We start from the raw sequence: 15,974 nt of genomic DNA, 5'->3' as shown, positions 1-15,974 counted from the left end.
TCACCGAGCTGCAATGAGCAGACTGGGATCTTTCCCAGTTTTATTTTTCTCCCCCTGCTCTCTGAAACACCCATGAACTTAGAAATGCTCATCTGCGAGGAAGCCAGAACCACCAGCCCCCCAGTTTTCCCATGGCTTAGCCACCCCCTGCCCTAAGGACTGAAAAAGGAAAAAAAGCCAAAAAAAACTTGATTCTTTTAGTTAAAACCAAATGTGTCACCTCAGTAACAAATTGGCCTGCCTGCCTGGCAGAAATAGCTCTGTTAAAATATATATCCATGTTATTCTTTTTGAGTTGCCTTTCCCAAATAAGTTCAAGAATGGGGAGGTTTTAAAGTCCCTGTGGACAGCGAGTCTTTCTGCACCCAGCAAGGTAATTATCTGCCAGGAGCCAGGCTGTGCCATGGCTAGTTACACTGCTAATTAGCAGAAACCCCCTGGGTCCATCCCCATCACTGTCTTCCTTCCTCCTCCCCCTCCTCCTCCTCGCCCCGGGGCACACAGCAGAGCATCTTGTGTTTAGCACCACAGCTAGGAAAGCCTTGTTCTCCTCCCTTGGGTGCCAGAGGTGCAAAGGTAGCCCTGCCCACCCAAGGGACAAGGGACAGAAGGACCCCAGAAACTTATCCATTGCCAAGAGGACACTCCCTGCTACGAGGTTACCAGGTGGATGAAGACACAGTGGCGTGCACTACTTCTGCTGGTACCAAGAGACTTACAAAGTGCATAATTTAGAGTCTGCTTCAGCATCTTCTGGAAGGACGCCTAGGAAGCAGAGGCTTCCCAAGAAGTCTTCTCTTCCCAAAATGAAAGGAAAAGAGTTCTGAGCTTGGAGACATTTAGCTCTCCATGCCTGGACTTCTCTACTTTTTCCTCCTCACGAGTTTCCCAGTCTCCTCACTGCCAGCTGCTGCCACCAGGCAAAAGTCACATTTTAAATAAGCCACCAGCTTTGTTAGAGCAGAAGGGTGCAGTGCAAGATGCCCCGTGCCAGGGTGACCGTGTGCTGAGCAGCACGGGAGGCAGCACAGCGGAGTGCTGGGACGATGCCCCTCTGGCACGTGACACGCCGGGAGGAGCATCCCCCAGTGCCTGGCCCAGTGAGATGGGAGGGAGCCATCAGAGCCCAGACACCCTGCGAGGATGGCTTCAGGCTGCCAGGATGTCATGCCAGCATCCTCCCCACCAGCAGCTCTCCATGCAGATGGGCACATTCCCCATCCCTGTATCGCAGAGCACAGACCGACTCAGTAAACTGAGGAATGCAGAAGGCAGCTCAGGCTCTCCAGATTTAACACTCATCCCTTCCTGATGCTCCAGTGCAAGACCTCCAAGGGCCCATATCACCAGGAGCAGAGACCTTGGATCTCAAGGAAGCAGCAAGAGAAAGAGCCGGGGCTACTTTCAGCGTGTAAACTGGGCACCCAGCACCGAAACCTCCCAACCTTCACAGCCCGAAGCTACTTATCCAAAGCTATACCAGGACTCAGAAATGAACTCCGGATCATCACTCCAGAGGATCTAAGATTTTGCTGGACTGTACACATAGGCTGTCCTCCACAGGTTCCCCTCTTGGGCTGGATATCTCACCCTGCCCCAGGGAGCCCAGGGTAGGGCTGAAATAGCCTTCAGCCATCCAGTGCAAGCTCAGGGCTTGCATGTTCCCAGCATCAATTCCTGTTCCCTGCCTGCTTTTTTCAGCTTCCCCAGGAGCTGCAGAAGGGGATGAGGCTGGTCCTGCATTCCAGGGCTGCCCCAGAGAAAGAAATCAGTGGGGCACCTCCTGCTATCAATGGGCAGGATCCCAGGCAGCCCCTGGAAACACTAAAGGTAGGATGAGCACATTCCCATCACCATAAGGAAGACAGCTCTATCCCCCCACTAACCCCCACCTTACTGCATGGCTCTGGGGACCCCAAAGGTTGGGAGCTCCTCAGAGGCTGCACCACCCCAGATGGACAGGAGGAACAGGCACTCACCCGGGCACCATTCCTGGGTAACTCAAGCTCCTCTTCCCATTCCCCCCACTCAACCAAGAGCGAGATCAGCCTGCAAGCAGCCGCAAGGCAAGTCAGCACCACGAGGCTCCACGCTCACCTGTGCTCTGCCCCTCCAGAGAGCGGCTTGGAGCTGCTCAGCCTTTGCAACAAACTCCCTTCTGCAGCAAGACATCAGCCCTTGGGTGCTGCCTGCCCCTTCCACGCGCTGGCTGCTCTGCCTGCCTTGGGGATTTTTTCCTTCTTTCCCCCCCCCCCCAACCCTGGAGCGTTTTGAACGTGCAGATGCCCCAGCTTCTTAAAATTCAGCCTGGGGGCGTGGGAAGTGTTTTGGAACATGCCCAAGCTGTCTGCTCCGTGCGTGCGCGCTGCTAAAAACGATCCACCTACTGCCCCCATCTCCTGCACCACTTGTCAGTGCCGCCGTGCCTTTCCAAAGATAAGCCAGCTTACACACGCAGCCGGGGAGCAAAGCCCCGGGAGCAATCCCACTGGGGCGGGGGAATTCTCTGCTCAAGCACCAAGCAAACTTTTCATGTGGCAGCTGAGAAGGAGCAGGGTGCCAGGTTGGATGGGGCCCTGAGCAACCAAGTCTAGTGAAAGGTGTCCCTGTCCATGGTAGGGTGAGTGGAAAAGAGATGATCTTTAAGGTCCTTCCAACATAAACCATTCCATGTTTCTGTGATGGACGGCCCTGAGAACAATGCCCTTGAGCCAGCGCTGCCTCCACTACCTCCGCATTACAGCAAGGATGGAGCATCACTGCTGTCCCAGGGATGAAATATGAATAAAACCAATTTACTTGCTATCAAAGGATGCAGCAGCAGGACTGAAGGTGAACACAGCCCCCTTCATTATAATGGGGGTGCCATAGCGATGGGCTGAGCTATGAACACGTATTTAGGGTAACCAGTTCGGCAGCCTGCCCAACAGCTGAGCATCCATGTGGTAGCACAGTCCAAGGGAGCATAGTAACACATCTCCTCCCAAGCAACTCCCAAGGGCTTCACCAACAAATAATCAAGCTACAGAGGTTTGACAAATTAACCTGTAAAACACTGCTGGCAAAGCCCAGCTTGTCTAAGACACTGGCAGGCAGTTCTCAGTGGGGCACCCAACCAAGGTAACAGACCAACACACACCAGTTTAAAATCTGGCTCCAGCAGCAATGTTAAAAAGAAAAAAGAGTGTATAAACCACTGAGATTGAGATCTGGTCAAGAGAGATGGGCTAAGCCCTCCTGCCACATGCATGGTGTATGATGAAGGCTCCAGGTCCCCAGGGGACAAGGACAGCAGGGCCAGCTCCAGCCCAACAGCCTGGCTCTGGATTCAAACACAAGCTGCTCAGAATTAGTGACAAGGTTGCTTTTCCTTTTGCTTTTAAATCCCTCTGGCAATCTAGCCTTCAAGTGCTCATCAATCCATTCAGGGCCATCTTTCACCACCCCCACCCCCCGCCACATCACTTCTCTGCAAATTTGAGTGAAATTGATATTTTCCTATCAGAAACATGAAATTTCAAACACACAGAACATTAGATTTGAAAGCTGCCTTTTTTTGGGAAGGTGCCTGTCTCTTTGTTCACAAAAGGACTCATTTTTCCTGGAAAAGGGCCCAGATTTTGAGTGAAAGATCAATAACATGCAGAAAACTGGTGCTTTTATTTAATTTTGCCATGATACCAGAAAGAAAAGAAAGAATTCAAGGCCGAGACTGAATGACTTCAAAATATTTTGCATTTGTTTACCCCAGTGCGATGCTGGAGCATCTATTCAGAGGAGCTCAATGGGAAAGATACAGTCTTTGGGGCTCCCTTAGAGCATCCCTTTATCACCTGCTGGTATCCCACTGGGGACAGCATCCCTGGCACCACTCCAGCCCAAACCCAGTCATTTTTAGGAGGAATCATTAGGGATTTAACCTCTGCGTCCTTTGCCCTGCCTTGTCCAAGGAGCTCCCTCACCAAAATGCTCAAGGATGACCCTCTGCCCACAGTAATTATGGGGAGGAGTGAATCAAACTTTTATTGCAATTATATCCTGGATGGGGGGGAATAAAGAGGAAAAAAAAAAATCCACCATGAAGACACAGCATTCAAGATGCATGCAACAGTCATGACATGCTGCATCCTCCCCGATCCATATGGGGGAAAACTAACACTTTGGCAAATTTATGAAGATGTGTGAAAGTGATTACATTCCTGAAAATATCTCAAGTGGAACGGCCTACCTGGCATATTTTGTTAGTCATGAAACACGCTCCTTCCACCGACTGTAGTTTGTGGCTTCCCATCTGCTTAAATACTTTAAATACTGAAACTTTCTTCTTTTTTTTTTTTTTTTTTCCAAGCTGAAATAGCATGCCAGCAGCATAGTGCTGACTCAGGGGCACAGGACGAGGACATGCTCGCCACTAGCAAAGGGACACAGAGGATGCCACATCACAAGGACAAGAGAGCAGAGGATTCCCCACGTGGGCGAAAAGTCCTACCCCTGGCTAAGAAATACAAGAGGTCAGCTTGTGTTCATTAATTAACTGAACTAACTGAATTAGTGTCCAGCAGGGGAGCACCAAGTGCAAACCAAAAGAATATTATTTTGGGTCAAGCGTGGACGTGAAAGGGAAAAGGTTAATGGAAAGAAACGGCTCTGGTTGGCCATTTTCATTTGATTTGGCCAGAAATAAAAGGCAACAATTGTAAAGTTTACAAGTCGTCACTGCCAAGCCCAGATTTTAGCAAGATGGGGTTATGGGCACTTGTTCCAGGGCAGTCTCCACCCTGATCCTGGCAATTCCTGCATTTGTGGGGAAGGATGCCCCTTTTGTCCTGGGGGAGCTGGGGAGAAGGCTCCAAGGCACCAGGGCTAACTGAACTTGGAGATACCATTGGCACCCTTCCAGGGTGACCCAGGGCTGCTTTCCCCCTGCCCTCTCCTGCTTTTAAGTTGATTTTAAAGCCCTGGCTGGAGTTTCTCTGGCTGCAGTGACTGGAAGAGGGGTGGGCATGCAGAGGGATGCAGCCAGAGCTCAGCACTGGCAGTAGGTGCAAAGAAAACCCAGCTAAGACTCACAAACTCAAAGGAGATGGCCAAGGGGGAGCCACAGCAGCAGAGAAACATCCCCCCAAAACAGCTATGTGCAAGCCCATTCCCACCAGGGAGGTGCCCTTAGCTGTGCTTGAGGAAAGTGAGGCACCGGCACAGGTTGCCCAGAGAAGCTACGGATGCCCCATCCCTGGAAGTGTTCAAACCAGGTTGGATGGAGCTCTGAGCATCCTGGTCTCATGGAAGGTGTCCCTGCCCAAAGCAAGGGGTTGGACTGGATGATTTCTGAGGTCCCTTCCAACCCAGACTATTCTGTAGTTCTGTGATCACGATCCAGGACCATAGCACCCCCGTACCCTGAGAAAACTCGGGATATCAACACCAACCAAAGATTTACCCACAGAGGGATTGCTTTGAGCCATCGAAGCAGTTATCTACTGGTTGCACGAGGAAATGGCAGTTGCATCCCTCGAAGCACCAGCGTGCAGTACTCACAGCGTAACCACAGTGCAATTACTCTTTGCCTGATTATGGAGAACGATCAAAGTACAGGGAGCATCTCGGCCGAATGCCTCCTCCCCAGGGCGCGTGGGCTGTGCTGCACAAACCCCAGCTATAGATACACATAAAGTGGAGCAGGGACCAGTGGAACATGATGAACGTTTTCCCAAATGGCAGTGCAAAGCTGAATATTAGGTGATGTATGGCAGATTTCCTCTGAGTGAAAATCTCTCCTACCGTGGTGGTGGGTTTTCACAGCTCATTTGGCTTTTCATTTGCTGAACGGCTTTGTGCTGTTTTCCCTTGCAGGACGAGGCCTCATCATTTGTGTTTTCTAACAGGTTTTTTTTTTTTTCCTCCTAGGAGAAAACCATCTCTCCTTCTGCTCTCCATGAGCCTAATTCCAATCTCCAGCTGGTGTACAAGAGTTTTGGAGTTACTCTCACTTCTCAGAGGGATAAATCACCTTGGAGGGCAGGGGTTTTTGTTCAAGGTCCAATACCTGGAGGAGGAGTTTCCCCTTCCAAATGCAGACAGTTCCTGAGAGGAATAATCTCACTGGAAATAATCCAGTGCAAAGAGGGTCTATTCCATCTTTTTAGAGGCTCTTTCTTACTGACAATTGATGAGTTCAGAGCTACCAATATCCATTATAGGTTTTATTTTACTTCTTGTTAGAAAATAAAAAGGCACTGCCTCAGAAGAGTAAAACCAGCCACAGAGACTGAAGACTGACAAGAGCTGCCTAGCAGACAGTGAGTGAAAATGCTCTGACAAGATGAAATGTTTTTTATTTCATTGAAATCACTCCCTTTCCGAATGACTAATATGCAGCTATCGCACCATGGATATTTCCAGAGTGATGAGATGTTTTTAAAATATCTCACTGTGCCTCAAAATATCTCACTCTGGCTCAATAGATCATCCAAAACACCACCCACAGAAATCATAAATAAATAGATACTATAGTGCTGTAAAAGAGCAGACTGGCCAGGGCCAGGGCAGCATCCTTCATCGGCGAGTCAATGAGGCCACTGAACCCCTCCCCTTGGCACGTGGCTCCCACAGCCAGGCTTTCTGGAGATGGAGACACCAAGCCCTTGTAACTGAAGATGGACACCTCCTACTCTCCCAGCACCTTTGTAAAGCCATCCTGTACAGCTCCTTGATGACACAGATCTCTTCTTGAATGAGCAAATTGGATATAAGAGGTACAGTGGACTCCATGGTACGAGCAGCCACCTGCACTCATCAGCACAGTGGCCACCAAGAAGACCCACAGGGCACCCCTGGAAATCCACGTGCCCCCTTGGGCACTACACAACTGCTTCAAACCTCAAGTAGCAGCAACAAGAAATATTCCATCCTACTTCCTTCCCCTAAACACATCGTTCCCTATTGGCAAGCCAAGAGGGTGGGGAAAGGGACACCCACACCCTGGGAACAGCTGGTGCTGGGTGATGTGCCAGCGGGGGTACATCACCTCACCCTGGCTGGCAGGGCCCAGCCTGGCATGCAGCACCCACTTCAGAGCCAGGAAGCTCCTGCTCTCGAGACAAAGACCCCAAGGAATTTCGATGGAGGGGTTGCAACACTGCCCCCCAGGCAGCTGGTTTTTCACACATTTTGAGGCACTTGCTCCAGGCTCAAAGAGAAAAAACAAGCAGAAAAATGGCAAGAAGAAATCACAGAGCACAGCTGACTTGTCTTGCATGTGCTCCAACCACTCTGTGTGGGGAGAGGACTCATGCCAGAGACCCATGCAGTTTTCCTCCCTGCTGGGAAGAGACCAGAGTCCCATCTCAGGTTTGGATCTCGGTGCAAGGACAACTCTGCTTGGTAACACAAGCAAAACTCCCAGACAGTCAGAGTGCAGACATATGTTAAAAGCTCCCAGAATCCTGGTACCCACAGCTTAGATCCAGCCCAAAGAGAGCTGTGACACCCAAAATCTCAGCCTAGCCCAGCCCCAGCTCACCCTGCAGGAGCTGAGTCTTCTTTTTCTCTTCCCTAGGAATCAGGCAACACTCTTTGTTTTGCTGATTGAAGGGAAAGAGAGCAAATCATTTTGAGGAACTGAAAATGGGCTCCTTTGCTTTTCTCAGCAAGATAAAACAATGGTTCAGATCACCCAGGCTGTGCTGTTCCCAAGTTGTTTCCTCTTTAGAGGCATTTACTGAAGTGCATTTTGAAACTTTGGGAGATGAAGCAGCTTTTCAGAACAGGAGTCAAAATACATCCTTTGGAAACCACAGACAAGTTGATGCTTGTCGTCTTTTTTTTCAAAAGCTACTTGTCCAGCACAGCAGGAATTGGTGGTTTCCCTGGGTTCAGGAAAGGAAAACACCTTGCCATAGAAATTCAATCCTGCTACTGGGGGACATGGGGAACCCAGCAGCAGGATGCTGCAGCAATGGGCCATAGGGGCCAAACACCCTTCACAAAGCTCTGCCAGCTCTAGTCCTTCCTGGCAACATCTGCTTGGCTTTTCCCTACAATTTCCCTTCTTCTCACTGGGAACAGGCAGCACTGAGGGGCTGGAGAGAGATGACAGAGATGCTGCAGAGGCAGAAAGGAGAAAGACAAGGCCCTGCATTTCCAATGAAGATAGCTGCAACATCTGTCCTCAGCCACAAATGTATTCACCCACACAGACACACTCATCAGATGAGGCTCTAAAATATTTACTGCCCAAATATCAATCCTCATAAAGCGAGGCAGCCATTTGGGCTCGGGGAGGGGGAAGGAGATGGGGCAGGTTGTCAATAATGTCATAACCACGGGCAATTTTATGTATCTCTGGAAATGGCCGAGGAACACGCAGCTTGACAGATGTGCAAACGGGTAATGCAGGCTTCCTAGTTATGGGCATGAGGATGTCAAGAGGAATAGATGAGCAGTAATTCAAAGTTATATTGGGCTTAGAGAAGTACATGGGCATCGTAATGAATGCGGGATTGGCACCACGGTGGAGGGAGGGCTGAGGGAGGGCGAGGAGGAAGCGGCACGCTGGCCTGGGAATGCAGTCCCTGTGATGCTCTGGGGACAGGGGATCAGGGTGGATATTTGGTGGGCAGGGCCACACCGCCACGGGGTGTTACTGCAACGAGGGGTGTGTCAGCCTGCCTGTTGCTTCCTGATGCTGGACCAACCTCCAGGCTGTTTCTTACTCCTTCCCAGCTACATTTGTACACAAGCCTCTCCCGCCACTGTGCCACCTTTCCTTGCTGTGAAACTCAAAGTTTTGGCCAAATACTTGCATTTTTCACCAAGAACAGTCAAAAAAAACCCCGATCAAGAAACCAAATTAAGCTTCAAGTTTAGTCTCAGCAGAACTACCCAGCTTTTTCTTGCTTTCATCTCCAAACTAAAAAACAACCCTAACGCCGCAGCAAGGGCCACCGCCGCCCCCAGTGCTGCCTCCCAGGCACAGGCACTGCTCACACCTATGACTAGTGCCTCGCCCGGCATTTCCCCATCCCACCTCGGCTGTTTTTTAAAAAGCAGCATCACGCAGACGCTCCCTACACCTCCAGCCGCACGCTGCCGCCCCCTGTGCACGCTCCCGCCCCAAACCCGTCAATGCCAGCCGCACGACGGACCACGGAGGCTGGCCAGCTTCCAGCACGAGGGGCTGGAAATAAAGGAAAACCAAATTAACCAGGAATGAACGATGCTGGGACACGCTCCTCCTGGGGCGGTTGCTTTGTCGGAGGAGTGCTGCAGCACGTTGCAAAAAAAAAAAAAAAAAAAAAGGAGCACTGGCTGGTCCCAGCTGACCTCTCTTAGGCAGCCTAGCACAGCACGCACAGACATCTCAGCTCCGCACATTTTTTTCCCTGAGATTCACGTCCTTCAGCATTTCTGGCAGTGAAATTCCCACTCCCCCACGTCCTGCGATGCTCTTCGAAAGGACACAGTCATTGGCTGCAGCGGCAGAGCCAAGCACACCCTTCCTCCCTCTCAGCTCCCGCGGAGAAGTTCATCGTTTTTCCACACCCCGGTGCTTTCAGAGTGGGGGGGAATTACTCATGAAGCCAAGCAGGCACCTCGCACACCAGCAATCCCCACAAAGGTGATTTTTCCTGTGGAAAAATCCATGAATCACTGTAAAAGTCAGTCTGGCTCAAACCAAGACACACTGCTCACCATTGTTTATTAAAAAGAATTAATCACCGATCTTTTTTCCTGGCTGATTTTATGAAATATGACTTATCCCAACCACTCACTACTAAGTTCTTACAACATCCAGCCGCAAATATCCCCCACGTGTGTTCTGGGAGTGCCTCAGGGAGTGCCAAAGGGTTTTGTTAGGTCAAATGACCGATGACCGAATAAGCTTGAATTTCGAAGAAATATTTTCTGCAAGTCTCAGGCTGCAGATTTTCACTCCTAGGAGACACTTCTGGCACTGTCTGTTACTGCAGACATGTTGCACAGTGAACAATCCCACTGGATTATTCTGGGGAGCCCTGGGGTGTTGAAGCCCTGGGCAAGGGGTGACACCAGGAGGAGGCAGAGGCAGAGGCAGAGTAGGAGTGTGACACATAGAAGAGCTCCTCTGTCTTCCATAAAAGACACTCATAGCCACCATCCCAACCAAGCCAAGTGCAGGTAGGTGCCAGGAAGGGGAGGCAGGGGCTGGCATCACTCTGCATGGGCGTAGCTGCTCTGACCTAGTGAGACGACCAAGAGGGAACAAACCCATAATGGAAAAAAAAAATCTCTTTTTCTTTCCAGAAAACATCCTTGCTATAATTTAACTTCTTTCTCCTGACGGTACCATCCTGTGCACAAGAGCTCAGCCATGACACAGTGTAAGAGCAGCAACTTCAATGCCTACAGGTGTGATAGCAGAAAAGAAAGATAATTGCCCTTCTAACAGCAGCAGTAACTTATCTTGGGGAAACCTCTCCTGCTAATGAGGCTGTTACGTTCAGAAATTCAGTGAGAGTTGAGAGGGGTGGTGCTGCTGCCAGCCTATGGTAGGTGCAGGCAGAGGGCAGGCAGGTGTGGGAAAACCAGACCAGGAGACCACCACTGTGGTCTCAACCTCACCACTTTGCAGTTTACTGGAGTTCATTTTTTCAGTGCCAGCACTGTACTAGTAAGTTGGCTCTAATTTATTTCTCCTCAGACAAAATAAAAAATCCCACTACATCAGCTATTGTCTCCTCTGCCTCCTCTTGCCTTTGGCTACGTGCTGGTTTCAAGTATCTCCCGGTAGAGTCACACCTGCCATCCAATCCTAGGCTTCTGCAAAGGATTTTCTGTGTCAGTGCCCACAACCTTACAGTTCCTGGAGACCCCGTGGCTGGCACTGCTGGGGGCAATTGGGGACAAGCCTCTGTGTTGATGAGTGCCAGCTGCTGAGCAGGGCACTCGGGCTGCGGCAGCTGGAGGCAGAGTGCGCTCACCTGGAAAGGCAGACATCCTCCCATCCCTTGCAGAGCTGCTTTGAGAAAGGATCTCCTGACTTTTTTGCTTGGAGTTCAATACTACCATACTCCTTGGTCTGTCCCGTAGCAGAGGCAGAAGTGAGCCAGCTTTGCAGGAGAACCAGCTTTCAGGGAAAATGCCTGGAAGGTGGCAGTTGCAGCCATGTGGGACTCCACCTCCCCTTCCGCAGGAGCCCATGGGACAGTGCCTGCAGTGTGTGCTCTGGCACAGCCTGTCAGCGCCCAGCACATCCTAGGCAGAGCCACCACACCCCAGCACCAGCCTCGCTCCTCATCGGCATGCCAGGCACACACATCCCAGCAGCACAGGGCTCCTCTTCCTGCATGCAATCCGTGTACCCAAGTGGCGGCAGCTGAAAGGCTTGGAAAAGCGGAGCAAGACTAGAGAAAGGGAGGGAGAGAGGGAGGCCCAAAGCCACAGCTGAGCACAGCACAGCACAGCAGCTCAGGCTGCAAAGCTAAGGCTGGCAGCATCACTCCAGTTACCCACATGACCTTGAGAGCCCTGGACAAGCTGCAGGGAGGAAAGGGAAAACCTCCAGTGGCAGCTCTGCATGCTGCTGGGGACAGGGAAAGTCAAGCAGGGGACAGTGGGGTGGGTGCCATTTGGGATGTGCCACCCCAGTGATGGAGCTCGCCAGATGGACCAGGCTGTTTTTGACTCTGTCTCAGCCCCAAAAACGCAGCTCACAACACCCACACATTCTTTGGACAACATTTTAGTGGGTCTTGGGCTTTGTTCCCATGTGAGCCAACGTGGAGAAAGAGGGGAACGCCCCATGTCACTCCTCTTGGACCCAGCAGCTCTTGCACAGGGCAGCAGGAGTGGGAATGGCCTCTGCCCATGTTCCCCAGAGGGAAGGCTGCCAGCCCCACTCTGCCGTGCAGGAGACGCTGCCAGCACACAGGCAGGCTCCCAGGATCACAGCGCGTGTATCTTGAGAGCTCAGAATAAATATTTAAAGGTGGAGGGAAAAAAAAACCTACTCGTCTCTGCGAGCAAGTTCCCTGTCTCTGCGCTGGGATTTGAGACAGAGACAGACAGAAAAATGACAAAGGAGACACAGGTTTCAGCAAATCATGGGCACATCAGAAGCAATGGCTTTCAGATGCTGGCTTTGCTGCAAGACAAATTCCCTCCTGGTCATACTCCTGACAGCCTCAACAGCCCTCGGGGACTGCAGGTCTGCTTTCCCTGCAGACACATGGGGCTGCAGGGAGTCCACCTCCATACACCCCTCCATCCAAGCCAGCAACTGGAGCTGAGGCATTATCCAAATCCCTTTCTAAGCCACTTAAAGCTGGTCCTGCCCCATGGGGACATGTGACCCCTCCTTGCACTGTCCTGCAAGCACGTACAAGGAGATAGGCTCTGCCATCAGGGTGTTGGACAAATGTTCACAAATCCCTGTCCTCACAGTAGGGCTCTGCCAGAGGAGCAAAGCATGGCCCAAGTTTTATCCATGCCTCACATGAGTGATGGCTGGGGGGAAGGACGGGTGGTGACAGCTTCATTCAGCTCCCAACCAGCCCTGTGCTGGGCCATTGCTCAGAGGTGGTGGCCGGAGCAGCCACAGAGAACGAGATGTTCTGTATCACAAGGCTGTCCTTAGGATGCTTTTATTTCCAGAGAGAGCTCATTAGCTCTGGCTGAGCAAGAGTTCAGGGGGTTTTTTCTCCTGTTACCAATAGCTGGAAAACTCCACTGAATAACATCTCTGAGCATGGGTGGAAAAGAAGACAGGGCACGGTGGGGAGAGCAGCAACTAAACCAGAGATAATCAAAGCTGCTGCTGCAGCCTCACATCACTTAGGATCTCCATTTCATTTGGATTTCACAGCCAGAGTCATTTCTGCTCACTCAGCCCCGCTCACCATAGTGCCAGGGCTGCAGGACTTGGCTCTACTCTACTCCAAGGAGGAAGGAGCTGCAGGGGAGAGTTTGAGATGGCAGGGAACTGGACACAAGGCAGCCTGCTGGATCAGATGGGATGCCAGGAGCTAAAGGGAATTGCACATGCACTAGGCAAGGAGGAAGACTCTGTCTCTGGCACAGCCACAGACAGGGTTTATTTAATACAGGCACATCCTACCCAGGTGGGCACTCAGGGATGCTCCAGCAGTGATGCCTTGCTGGGATGGGTCTGGAGCAGCCACCTCCTTACCAAGCCCTGATGCTCCTCTCCCATTGCCTCAGGTGCTGCGGGAGATGCAGCCAAGTAATCACAGTACCAACAGCAGGAGATAAGCCACCTTCCCAGATAGGATCACAAGCTCCATTATCTCCTTAACCCTTATGCATTCACTTATCCATCCCAGATCTATTCCTCCTTATCTAAATTCTCCTTCTGTTCTTTCCTGTCTCTCACCATGGTTGGTCTCCCAGCATCGAGGCCCCTCCAGAAGCAAAGGAGGCAGCAGGAGAGCCTGATGCCCTGGGCAGCCACTCACCACAGCTAATGGGATAGACTCCAATTGACTGGGCCAGGCGATTTAAAGTTAATAAAATGTTAAAAGCAGCCCTATAAATCACTCATGCAGGAAGTGACCTGGACAGGAAGCCTAACGAGTTAGCAGAGGTTTTATTTAAAAGCCATTTGTCTGAGAAGTGCAACACAAAGAGTCAAATAACTCTTAGGAAAACAGTAATGATGGAGCTACCGGGAGGATTAGAGCTGGCTGGATATTTACAGCAAGGATGTCAGCCTGCCCAGTCTGAACTGGCCTCGGCTTCCCAGCTGGAGCATCCCAGCTGATCCCAGCTCCAGACCCTGCAGGTAAGGAGCTCCCAAAGGAAATTAGGACAAGCCAGATCACAGCTCTGACTTACATTTTTAACTTGCTGGGTCCATTGTGACCTTCTCATAGACCTCTCGAGACAGGAGTCTCATGCCCATGCCCACCATGCAATAGGCTGGTGACATCCTCACCTCCCTCCAGGCCCCAGCTCCCCTGCACTGCAGATGGCACACAGAGAAGCTGAGATGCTCATATGCTACTGTACACAGCTGACACCTCTGTTTGCACCGAGAAGCAAGGGGCCCCTAAAATCTCAAAACCCAAAGTCATCCCAGAAATCAGGTTCTTGGTTTCTAAACCCGATTTCCACTCTTCGGCCATGAATACTGATTTTGCATGCATGAGGATGGCAGTTGGCCCTGGCATCAGCCTCAGCCCCCGCTCACTCCCCACAAGCTGAGCTCTACTTCTTTAACCTTAAAAAATTCCTATTGCCAAGTGCAAGGAGCAGATGAGGGTGTTTCACTGGGACAGGGACTCAGCCCCCTCCCAAACACCGTTCTCCAGCCTCCCCTTGCTTCCCTGCCACAGGAAGCCTCAAAAATACCCCAAAGGCCTTTTACAGTGGGAGGAAAGGCAGTGCGTGCTTGGGAAGCCTCCAGAGCATCGTTAAGAGGCAAATTATAGACAATTATCCTCAGAAGTACATCAGGGAAGCAGAGGCAGTCACAAGGCACCAGTCCCACCCAAGCCCAGCTCCTTGCAGCAGCACAGGAGTTTCTAAAACTACGAGCAAATTCAGACGGGATACAATCTGCAAGCAACAGGTTTCACCAGGAGCTACCTCACCTTCAAAATCACCTTTTAATTGCGAGAGAAGGGCAGATGAGGGGAAGAGGAGCAGGTAGGAGGCGCGACAGACACAAGAAACAACCTGATTTCGCTTGCATTTGCCAACCCCTTGCTTTTCACAGACATCCTTACCTTGGGAGGGATGCTGGAGGCTGGGTGTGGGCGCAGCTGGTTCTCCTCGTCAGCAATGAGCACCTTCCAGGGGAGCAGGGAAGCCTAACAGTGCCAGGGGGCTGCGGCCAGGAGGCTGCTCCGGCGGGTCTGCGGGTGCTGAGGGCAGCTCATGACTCCCGGGCACAGGGGGCTGTGGATGAGAAGGCACAGAAGATGTCAAGCTTGGAACTCATGGCTTTGAGCACACACTGAGCAAACCCAACCCCACGGCAAGTTTGACTTGAAAGCTAAGAAAGCGCAGAACTTTATATATTGACATTTTTCTATCTTGCTCTTATTTCCCCTCCTCCCCGTCATCGAGGAAAGAAGAAGAGTCCAGTGGGATCTGCCTAGATCTGGATGCGAGGTGCAGATGCTTGAAGAGACACAGCACCCCCTGAGGGGCTCCTGCCAGGCACAGGGTGATTTTTGGGAGCAGCTCCCAGAGGGTGTTACTGTGCTTCCAGCATCACTGGTGGGGAGGGGGAGAAGGCACAAGCTTGCCTGTGCAAGCAGGCCCACACTGAAGCACACAGCCATGGATGCACAAGGGAAGGACCCCCCACCTGCATGAGCCCAGCCAGGGGTCTCACAAGGCCAGGGGAGCTCTCTCCACTGCTCACAAGTCAAGGGGTTCCACTGGCACCTCAGAAATGCTAAGAGAAAGCAGGTCCTAGACCTGCTGATCTGCAATCACTCCTCCTGACTTCAACGCTGATGGAGAAGCGAGGCCCTGTCCTGATGGAGGAGGTGCCACCTTCACCTTCGAGTGCAGCACTCTCCTCTGCAGCACAGGTTTGATTTAATACATTTATTTATCAGTGAGGTCCCCAAGGCAGAGCTCACATCCTTTTTTTGCTTCTCAAACAGTTCTGAGCAGTGTTTAACAAATTAATAATAAAGTGATGGCGCCTTGAAAAATAGACTCTCTTGTCCTCGGAAAAGGGGCCATATCTCCCAATTACTCCAAAGGGCACCACTTCAGACCTCGCTGAGCAAATGGCATTTAGGTGCAGCCACCTTTTAATGGGGCTGATGTGATCCTGCTATGGCTGCAGTCAAGTGTATCTTCAGCTATCCCCATGCTGCACAGCGAGAGGGCAGAGAAAAGGACGGATGGAAGCAAGTTAAAGAATATCTGTTAGCTCAAGTATTTTTTTAGCAGCCATCCCCAACCTGAGGTCTGCCATCCTATCCAAAGTTGCCAGCTACGCTCGGCGTCTCTCA

General features: G+C 51.3%; 1 protein-coding gene across 1 annotated transcript in view; it reads right to left on the bottom strand.

The window, feature by feature from the left end:
* Positions 1–14,835, bottom strand: part of LINGO1 (leucine rich repeat and Ig domain containing 1) — a 140,176-nt gene extending 125,341 nt beyond the window's left edge. The window contains exon 1 of the mRNA XM_018081529.2: positions 14,727–14,835. The gene's annotated coding sequence lies outside the window, so the exon portion shown is untranslated. The remainder of the gene's footprint in view (positions 1–14,726) is intronic.
* Between the last annotated feature and the right edge of the window lie 1,139 nt (positions 14,836–15,974).

Source organism: Manacus vitellinus, unplaced genomic scaffold (assembly GCF_001715985.3).
Source record: "Manacus vitellinus isolate BGI_N305 unplaced genomic scaffold, ASM171598v3 scaffold_53_pilon, whole genome shotgun sequence".
NCBI lineage: Eukaryota > Metazoa > Chordata > Aves > Passeriformes > Pipridae > Manacus > Manacus vitellinus.
The sequence above is the reverse complement of the archived record's forward strand: the minus strand, read 5'-3'. Positions and strand labels throughout refer to the sequence as shown.